Below are 10,925 nucleotides of genomic sequence, written 5' to 3'. Positions count from 1 at the left end.
TTCAAGGCTTTCATTCCACTTCACTGGAAATGAGGACTCACTATATTAACGTTCTCTAGACACTTAGGTGGTGTGAAATTATGCTCCTCAATTACAGATTCTTCCAGCCTTCTCTCTCTTTGCTTCTCTATTTTCAAGTCTTATTTCAAATACTCCACAAAATATTTGGCCTCACTTGGCATAAAAGAAGCAAACCCCTGTGCCTTCTTTTCTCCACCTTTATGTGGAGATAATAGCACTTGCCTGTCTCATGAAGCTATTGTGAAGCATAATATTTTGCAAAGCACTTTAAAAACCTTAGGTATGAGGGCTAATGGAAATAAAAACTGTATTGTCATCTCTTCTTCCATTTCCTCTCAAGTTGGCCATTTTGCTTTTGTTTTTGTTTGCCCCCTTGAATGTTCAGAAGAAACACTTTTGCTACTGAATGTTGAAGCTTGGTTTTATTTCTTTCAACTGCTTTCCTTTTCTATTTCTTTGTTACCTCTTCTGGTTTCACTGCTGTCGAATCATAGATAGCTTCCAAGAACCTGCCTAGAACTGACTCAGACATTATCTGTTTTATAGCTTAAGGACCTGTGTACAGTTTAATCTCACCCCCAAGGCTCCTCCCGCATACTAATTCATGACTTAACGCTTCGCAACGGCACTTTCAGAGGCTGGGGCCGCTACAAGACCTTGTATTCATGCTCTGTGTCTACCAGACCTATCTGGGTATTAATTGAATAGATTATCTCTCCCATGACATTGTGAACACCCTTGAGGGAAGTGACTGAGTTTATCTACAGAGTACCTAGCACAATGGTCTACTCACACTAAATATTTAATAAATGAGTTAAAGTAATGACATAACATTTTGCACTTCCTAAGCTAGCTGCACCGCGAAAGTCTTTGGAGCCAAACTGGTCTGAGCCTGGAGGGGCTGCCGCTCATTATTTCCAAACTCAAAGTAACCCGGGTGCTGAGAACTGCCTGACAAGGCTCCAGGAGTTCATCGGGATGGCTTTTGTGCATCTGCAAATCTGGACTGAACTCTTCTCTTTGGAGCTGCTGACAGAGGACTCCACCATAAGATTTCAAGATATAAGACCCTTTTCTACCTACTATACAATCATTTCTTCAGAAAGCTGCTCTTAGAATGCATCAAAGTACAGGATGAAAGAACACAATAAAAGGGAATCAAGGTGCCTGTTCGCGGCACTAAAATTGGAACAATACAGAGATTAGCACAGCCTCTGCGTAAGGATGACATGCAAATTTGTGAAGTGTTCCATATTTTTAAACATACTTTTTAAAAAGTGAATAGAGGAGTACATAAAGTACATAATGAAAGGATGATGTTGGGTAAATTAGCTAGGGAGGCCTTGAAGTTGGACAGACCCAAGTTCTTGTCCTGGCTCTGTAACTTGGTAGCTGTGTTACCCTGGACAACTTACTTAACCTCTCTGAACCTCTGTTTCCTCATCTTTAAAATACTACTTTCCTTGGAGAGTTGTGAAGATAGTTTTACTGTAAACGATACTTACACATACCTAACCCAATGTAGACATTCAATAGATGGTATTATCATTATTGTTAGAAAACACATCATGGAAAATTACGAAAATGAACAACTCAAGAGTCACCTTAACCAAAGTAACAATGAAACACCTCTGAAAACAGCCCAGGGAAAGCCTAGTAGAATAGGAGGGAGTTTTTTCCCCCATGAGTAGGCAAGAAATCACAACTTTCTCTCCATCTCACTCTGAGTTGGGTTCAGAGGATGAAAACGTTGGTAGAAGAATTACAAATTGAGAATATAAAACCACTGAAGTTGAACAAAATGATTTCCAATTTTCCCATTGGGCAGCTCCCTGAGAAGGAGGAACTCCAGGAATCACAAATCCTTCGACTACCTAGCCAGCTTTAAGAAAACGGGAAGGAAGGGGTGCAATGAAGCAAACACTTCACCAGCTATGAAGCTACTTGTCTGATTCCCGAGGTTCTGTGTAGGAAGCAGGACTAAGCACTGGACTCCCCACTGGAGTAATGTTTCCTTCCAGAATTCCAGGAGAAGGAGCATTTCCCAAACACACATGAAAGCAGGCACAGTCACTCTGCCTCCTCCGCTCCCAGACTCTTTTTAGGAAAATAAATTAGAGGAATAGCAAAGAATAAATTTTTGATGCAAACAAGTTTTCAGGTATCTCAGAAACATATGGTCTCAAATATCTGGAAAACATGATCCCAAATCACAACAGGAGGAGATCATGTAGCTGCAGTTTCTGTCTAACCTGCCCAGAGAACAAAGCCACAGAAGACGTCAGAAAAATTAAAGATACAGACAGATAACCAGGTAGTAATAGACTGACAGACAGGAATGATCATTAGTGAACTCTCATCATAGAAGAGCTCTCCAGGGTGAAGGATAATGCTTCAAAAGAGATTAAAAACCTATCTGAAGTGACAGTTCCTGATCAGTCACTCAAATAGGTGAAGATCTGCCAGTGGGCAGAAACAAATTTTTTAGTTTGTCTCAACCTACCTGAGCTAATACAAATAATTACAACTGACTCCCGACTAACTCGCATAAGTCTACTTGTCTGGGGATTTTTTCAACAGTAAATACTGCAGAACTACACGACCCAGTCGCCGTGGGTCGGTTGAACTCGCAGATGCGGAATGCCTACAGAAGGGAACTGCCCTGCAGACAGGGAGGGACCACAAATTATGGGTCCCTGTAGGGAGGTTTGGTGCCCCAACCCCCACCATGTTGTTCAAGGTCAACTGTGTTAACATTTTCCAACAGAAGCATTGACAACTTGGAATTCTAAGATTACTTAGCCCATTTTAAAAAGGCAATTGAACAAATAAATGGGGCAAGAAAGCACATAGTTCAGAAAACAATGCCATTTTTCAAAATGGACATATGGAGGATTGAACCCAAGACCTCATGCATGCTACGCATGCGCTCTACCACTCAGACTCCACCCCCCACCCCGGCATTTTTCATTACATGCAGGGTAAGCAGCTGACAGTGCGGACGTTTTAAACTAACTGTGACAGGAGAGAAATGTTTTGGCAACTCCTAATCAGTAGTATCACATGAGGCTTTCCTTCTAGTTTTATGCTTAGTATGTTGCTAACATTCAAGCAGTCATCAGTAGAAAAAGAATTATTTGGTTGGTAGACTATGAATAATGGTTATATGAAGACCCACTAGTTTTTCTTTCCCTTTTTGTGAACATGTGTGTAATGGGAGGAAATTGGGAAGAGGAAGAATTCCTAGCCTGTTGTTAAAAACAGTCAACTCATTTAGCCTCAAAATATATTGTGCAATTTGGTATTTGGATAGTACTTGGAATTACACTCAATTTTTAACATCTCTGTAAAAAGGCAAAACAGTGTTCCTAGATTTTTCTGTAATGCTTAATTCTGGAATAGCGAAATTTTAATTCTCTTAAATTATATTTCTCATCCAGTGAATTAAGCAATTCAAATGCAAACTTCCCCATTATTTTAGCTCCTTTGACTTTCTACAGAATTTATAAATCAGTACTTTAGCTTCTGCTTGAAAACATTCTGGATTGCAGTTTTCACTTTTTCATTTCTGCCATTGCTTTGACTTCTTTGTGTGTTTTGCTGGATAGGTTATTATAAACTCCTTGTGACTATGACGACCCACCCGTATCTTTCACATCTTGGTATCACACATAGCACTAAGACAGTTGAAGACAATTGAGTACTTACTGCACATTCATTGGCTTGAATTGAATAACATTGGACTTTCAAGGTCCTATGCCCATTTCCCTGTTTTTAGGGTCATACATCAATCCAGGGAGATAAAAATCAGTCCTTTCGTTAAACCCCAGGAAAAAGTGGTTTCTACCACCTATAAAGGCAGTCTTGTCTAATATTAAATTATTTACCGAAAGGAAATTCTTCATGTATGTGTGGACATATACAGAGAGATGGTAAATATAAAAATCCTTTATTGTTGTTTCACTCAAAAAGCTGCAAATGGCATTTGCTACATTAATATTATGTAGGAATGCACCATATAAGGCTTCTTCCTACAGACCATCAGGAAGAATTCAAGATAATCAGTGAAGAGAAGGTGGAAAATACTCATGAATCCAGAAGGCAGGAACAGTCACTAAGGATAACATTTTAATTCCTGTCATGAGATTTTTAGAGTCCAACATATCAAGTGTTTTTAGTTTAGTAACACCTTTTCACTGAAAAACCATGTACCTCAGTGTATCTTAAATGTTCTCAGCACACACACACACACACACACACACAAGCTAACTATGTGAGGTGATGGATGTGTTAACTAACTTTATTGTGGTGATCATTTCAATAATTTATATCTATATCAAATAATGTATATCTTAAACTTACATGACATTATATGTCAATTCTCTCTCGGTGAAGTTGGTGGAAAAAACTGTCTACCTCACCGTAAATGAAATTGGGGTTCAAGGAGACATCAAGTAACTCAAAATATGAAGGTGCCCAGAGATGATAAGTTACTAAACTTCCAGCAATCTCTCTTTCGGACATCTGATTAACATTTTATCATATATTAATGATTGTTTTGAGCAAAGGCCCTGAATTTCACTGAGTTCCCCAGCTCTAGACACCTACAAATACGTTTTGCTATAAATTACTGGCACTGTTTCTGTTGATATTCAGTATAATCAAACATTTGTAAGCATGCTGTCTTTTCAATCTGTTCAGCTGATGCACTTTACCTGATCTTTCATTAAAGTAATCAAAACACTTGCTGTGTTGCATCTAATGAATGTTGCATGTATGATTAAGTGCTTTCATTCATATTGCAAGTTTGATTTAATGTGATCTGCCTTTCAGACAGCCATTAGCCTAGCTCCTACGTGAATTCGATTAATTGGCTGAATTCTTCCAGATGTCCATTAGGCATTACAGGAATTTCTATGTAGAAACAGCAGGGGCTGTCTAGCACAGAACCAAACAATGAAATGTTATATTGCTGCCATGACTTACAAAAAGCTGGATTCATTTTCATTAATAAAACATCTGTACTCCTGCACAGCTATGCATTGAGATGCATTTATTTTATATGTTTATTTCTCTTATGACTGTAAAGAGATAGCTAAATAGAAGCACATTTACTGATATTGTGTGGGCCCAGGGTTTAGCAGACGCTGACTGACAAAACAGCTCAATTTGGAAAGTTTACCGAAGGTCCTAAGCAGAGAAAAATACACTAACAGACACCTGTTTGAAACAGAATTAGAGAATGCCTGGGATTACAGCAATAGAAATCAAAGTATTAAAACGACAGGAGAGTCTTGTTTTGAAAATGGCTTGAGAGTGTTGCAAACTCCCGACCACTGGATCTCTGTAAGAAAAAATGGCCAATGTGGCTCTTGCTGGGATGACTTGCACTATGACTTTCCTTTGCTTTCAGTTTTGTATTGTTAGTCCTTAGAGAGCCGGGAGAGGCTGAGCCTGGTGCAGGTGCTAGCTCAGTGCATTTTACCACTTAATAAATGCTATTACCCATCATTTGGGAGGCTCACCACAACTAATAAATGAAACAAAAGGTAAATTTCAAACAAAGTCTGTATTAGGGACAATTAAATATACTCTAATACCAAATATTCATCTTAAATTTAAGAGAGTACCACAAAAAGGATGTTTTGTGTCTCTTTTACAAGGATCCACAAATTGATTTTACCAATCGAAGCTGAAAAATCTTTCCTTATGCCTAGAACTTCAAGGAATGACTGTTCTGTGACATGTATCATTCCTGCTGTAAAGACATACAGTGTTTGAACTTTAAGACTGAAATGCCTTTTATCCTTTCTTTGCACAATCAGACAAAATATATTCAGAGAGGAGAAAAAGTAATCTTGTAACAAAATATACATTAATTGTAATATTTTTTTTCTAAAATAATTGAACTTAGAAATTTAAATTTTACCTGAAATAAGGTTTCTGTTAGTAGTTTCTAATTCACTGGGGCTTTTTTTTAAGTGATTCCTTATTACTTAATAGTTTATCTAATTATAAGCACGTGAAATTACATTAACTGGAAGAGGGCATCCTTCAGGAGTCAGGTCATTTGTGCCATGTTAATAAGATGATGCCAACAGGATTCAAAAATGGTGCTTGAAATTCTACTCCTGGGCATATATCCAAAAAAAAAATAAAAACATGAATTCGAAAAGGGACATGCACCCTAATGTTCACAGCAGAATTTGCCAAGATACAGAAGCAACCTAAATGTCCATCAATAGGTGAATGTATAAAAAAGATGTGGTACACACACACACAATATATACAGTATATATACAATGGAATATTACTCAGCCATAAAAAAGAATGAAAATTTCCCATTTGTAACAGCATAGATGGACTTGGAGGGCATTATGCTAAGTGAGATAAGTCAGACAGAGAAAGACTGTATGCTATCACTTATAAGTAGAATCTAAAAATAGGACAAATTAGTGAAAAGGACACTCACAGATACAGAAAACAAATTAGTGGTTAACAGAGGGGAGGAGGAGGGGCAATATATGGGTAGAGGAGTAAGAAGTACAAACTATTATGTATAAAATGAGCTGCAAGGATATATTATACAACATGGGAATATAGTCAATATTTCAAAATAACTTTAAATGGAGGATAATCTTTAAAAATTATAAATCACTATTTTGTACACCTGTAAGATATAATATTGTGTAGCAACTATACTTCAATTTTTAAAAAGCAATAAAAGAAGGGAATGAACTACTGACACATGCTACAACATTAAAAAAAATGATGCTTAAACAGCCAATATCTGCCTTAACGAGAAGTTTGTTAGCAAATTTTTGGAGAATAGAAAATCTTATAAAGGAAAATAATTGATAGTCTTCTTATTGGCCTTGGTGCTAAAATGCAGATTTTAAAATACTAAATTAAAAATACTAATACTAATTTAAGTATATTTATATTATTTATATAATAATAGACTAATAGAATATATAATATTTTATATAATACATAGTGCTATTTAAATATACTAATTTACATATATTTCAGTTTGCCATCTTTTTCACAGTCATTCAGCAAAAATTCATTGACTACCTACTATGGAAATATAAAGATATATAAGCCACAGTCCCTGCACTCATAAGGGAAGCTTGTAAGTACATCCCATGACAAGTACCACAATAAAAGTTGTTCAAAGTCCTGTGACAGCATGAAAGTGGAAGCATTGCCTTCAGTTCCCTCAAGCTTCACAGAGTAGACATTTGAGGTGCATCTCGAAAGATGAAAGGAGTCAAGCGTTCAAAATAAGGGGAGGGGCGGGGAGCAGCCGGGTCCCTTGGGAACCGAGAACAGCGCACGCTGTCAGGGGGAACATTTGCTCCCCACTCCCGATGTTTCCTTTCGTGTCAAGAGACATCTGTTAGAGTGACATTCCAGGGCTCCTTCCTTCACTCACTCCTCACCGGGGAAGAGGAATGATGTAACTTGATGAGTGAGTTAAGGACCAGCATCTCAGTACGCTTAGCTCTATCACCGTCTTCCTCCCTCCTCTTTCTGATCAACCTGGTTTGCTCTTAGCCTTACGAAAGCTCAGAAGTAGCTGGTTGCCCCTGAGAGCAGAGGCCAGTAAGCCATCCATTTCCTCCTGGGACAGGATGGGTAAGTGTGTCTAATTCTGGAGGTCAGAATTAGGAAGCCCCTTGTTTTCCACATCTAAGCCACCTTCTCCAACCTAACCATCATTAGGAATAAAAGTGTTATTTTGCCTTCAAACTGCCTCCTTTATCTTTCTCAGTTGGTTTAGAAGTCAGGCCAGGAATTGGGATACTATTTATTGCCCCTCCCCTGCAGAAAAAACCCTCCAGACATGTACGGGCCAGAGCCATGAAAGTCGCCTACTCAGAGTGTTGAAGCACAGAAGGACGGCAGGGAAAGGTGAGAAATGAGACTGGAAAGGTAAGGAGGCCAGATTGTGAAAGCCACTGAGGCTTGATGAGAATCCACTGAAATACATGGTTGTAATTATAAACATGAAGATGTTATTTAGGAAAAGGACTAAATGCTCTAACAGCTTCACTGGCTGTCACCCTGGGCTTCTTAGACGGCGCGTCTCAAGCTTTATGCTGTATGGGAATCATTTGGGGACCTTAGTAAAATGCAAATCCAGAGCCCCATTCTCAATGATTCTGATTCTCCACAAGTGAGCCATCCATCTGATGTCCCCTGTGGTGAGGGATAGGGTGCAAAACGGTGGAGCTGAGGCTGCATGTTTAACACATCCCCTAGGTTAAGTGATTCTCATGCCAAAATTTAAAATCACCCTTGGAGAAACACTATTTGAGGGTCTAAGCTTCAGTATTACCATTCTACATATCCAACTTCATCAGAATACCCAAAGATGTTCAGATTCATGGTAACCAAATTCCCAAGATAATGAAGTATAAACCAGAATGCTGATTTACTTCTAGGGAGAACTCGAACTTTAAAAGGACAGGAGCACCTGGGGCTGCAGAGGGCACATTCTCTCCTAGTAAAACCCCTCCAGGCAGCCATGTTATAGCAGAAGGCTGCTTGATCACCTTGAAATCACAGCAGTGGGAGTGCGTCGGACAACCTCTACTAATGGCATCAAGCTAGTCTGATGATTCCAGCTCCACTGCTGAGGTGGACTTGCCGAGGGTACTGGGAGCTGCCAGTCAGAGGACCCCTGCCCGGTGCCCTGATGAAGACGTACCAGCAAACTCCTTCTTGATTTCTCCTTTTTCTAGGCTTCTTTTAATGTATTCTTCAGGTAAGATCAAACATAATTGATAAGATTACAGATTCAGATATACGACTATTGTCTCATTTTCTGGAAAGTCTATTGGTGTTACCCTGATAGAGTTCCGGTGCTCCCAGAATTCCCCTCCCCACTTACAGAGCAATGTTTTGGTCTGAATATGTCTAATGAGTGTACGCTTCAGGAGGTCCGGGACCCTGACTTCCTGTTCACCACTGTATCCCAAGAGCTTAACACAGTGCCTGACATAAAAGAAGAGTCAACAAATACATTTTGAATGAATGAATGATTTGTCTCACGTACTACAAGACCCTATTTTTCATTTTTTTAAACTTTTTTTTATTGAGTTATAGTCATTTTACAACCTTTTTTTCATGTTTATACTCAGAGGGAAACCTTAATTCTGAAATCTCAGACTATGTTGTTGTTGCATCCTGTGAATTAGCCACACACCTCTACAAAATGCCTAAAGCAAAATCAGTTGCTTTTGGTCCACTCTGCCAGAATTCGCTTTGGTTTCTAGCACCAATCTCTAAGGAGTTTATGTGAGTTCCCAACTGGTGAAAATGAGTCAGAAATCTCTGCTTGCTCAAGAATAAAAGAGAAGAGAAATGAGCTGACTAAACACCGTTTCTTTTCAACAGACAACTAAATCCAGGAACTCTGTCCTGTGTAAGTGAACGTCACCCAGTACTCCCCGGACCCTCTACACAGCAAACATGAGGAGGAAGTTCCTTAGCCTCTGAGCTTAAGAAACGTTGATAAATATTGTGAAGCTCCAGCTAATTAAAAATGAAATGCAGCCAGCTAAGCTCTAGCCATTTTTAATTTACAATATTGCTTTGCTTCTGAGGCAAATGTGGACAAGTCACAACTTCTTTTGATGCCTGAGGGATCGAAAAAATTAAATCAGCAGGATTGGCTATTGATGTTTTCTAGCAAATGTTTTGAAATCTCTGCCTTTCATCCATCTTGCAGGGAAACAGAATTGCTTTGTGAGCCTTCAAAGATATTAATTCCTTTAATAAATCCTGATTTGTATGTTGAAAACTTCCAACGGTTAGGTTTCTGTAGCAATCTCTACATCAGGGGTAAATGTTGCCCACAGGCAGACTCCCAATTTTTTTCCGAGTATCATCGCTCTTAGTCTGAAACTGGGGCTAACCAACGCCATGGCAGATTAAACACACCTTCTGTTCAGCCTCTTTTCATGAGATTTCTTTGTTATATTGTTTGCAAGGCAAATTTCATGACAGGCTGTTTGCTTTCCTGGTGATCAGCACTTAATGAGATAAAGCACAACCATAAGCAGTGACTGTCCCAGTTCTGGGCTCTGATCCCCGCCCCTCTAACCACTGTGAAAAGACGATGGGGGTAACTTGAGATTCTAAAAATATAGTCAATATTTATCACAGAGTAAGCCAACCGGAGCGCCATCCAATAAAAACAAGAAAAATCGAGTGCAGGAAGTTACAGCACAAATACACAGAGATGATGCCACGTGTGTGTGCATGAAAGGTGGGTTTGAGGGCAGAAGGAAGCTGACCCTGTTGTGAAAATTCTAGCAAAGCATCCACACCTCCAATAATTTCACCACGATGATTATACAAAGAGAGTAGGAATGAGAAGATAGCAACAAAACTCTCACTTGACCCTCTTGACGACAGCATTGTTTGAGGGGGGTTCTTTTATTAAAAGGAAGCATTTGTGACATTGGTTTAAAATGTTGTTCTGAGGCATTCTCCGTGAAATTTCCTCTTGAAGGAAGCAAAGAGTAATGTGTCTCAGCTGAAAAAAGGTATAAAATTTTCTTTTTCATCCAAGCTATTAAAAAAAAAAAAAGTAAACAGACTGGCTCCTGTGGGAGAGAGAGAAGCTGAAAAGCAATAACTGAGCCAACACCTGTCCCCTGGAGACCAAACTAAAGGGGGGGCGGGGCCTAGATAGCTTTTGCCTTTAGAAAGAGAGCTGACCAAAACGCCCTAGTGCAGGCAGCAGCATTAGGAAGGTTCTGAGGGCCAGTTTGAGAGCCTGTGACTCAGTAGGGTCTGCTGTCTCTTTTCTAGAAGAATCTTTATCCTTTTGAATTAATGATTTACTTTTGATTGCTATTTCCTGAAAGTTAAAAATTCCAAGCACAATA

The 10,925-nt window shown here is 39.1% G+C and overlaps 1 pseudogene; it reads left to right on the top strand.

The window, feature by feature from the left end:
• Nucleotides 1–1,184: 1,184 nt before the first annotated feature.
• LOC116281130 (U6 spliceosomal RNA) lies at nucleotides 1,185–1,280 on the top strand (annotated as a pseudogene).
• The last annotated feature ends 9,645 nt before the right edge of the window (nucleotides 1,281–10,925 follow it).

Source organism: Vicugna pacos, chromosome 6 (genome assembly GCF_048564905.1).
Source record: "Vicugna pacos chromosome 6, VicPac4, whole genome shotgun sequence".
NCBI classification, from domain to species: domain Eukaryota; kingdom Metazoa; phylum Chordata; class Mammalia; order Artiodactyla; family Camelidae; genus Vicugna; species Vicugna pacos.
The sequence above is the reverse complement of the archived record's forward strand: the minus strand, read 5'-3'. Positions and strand labels throughout refer to the sequence as shown.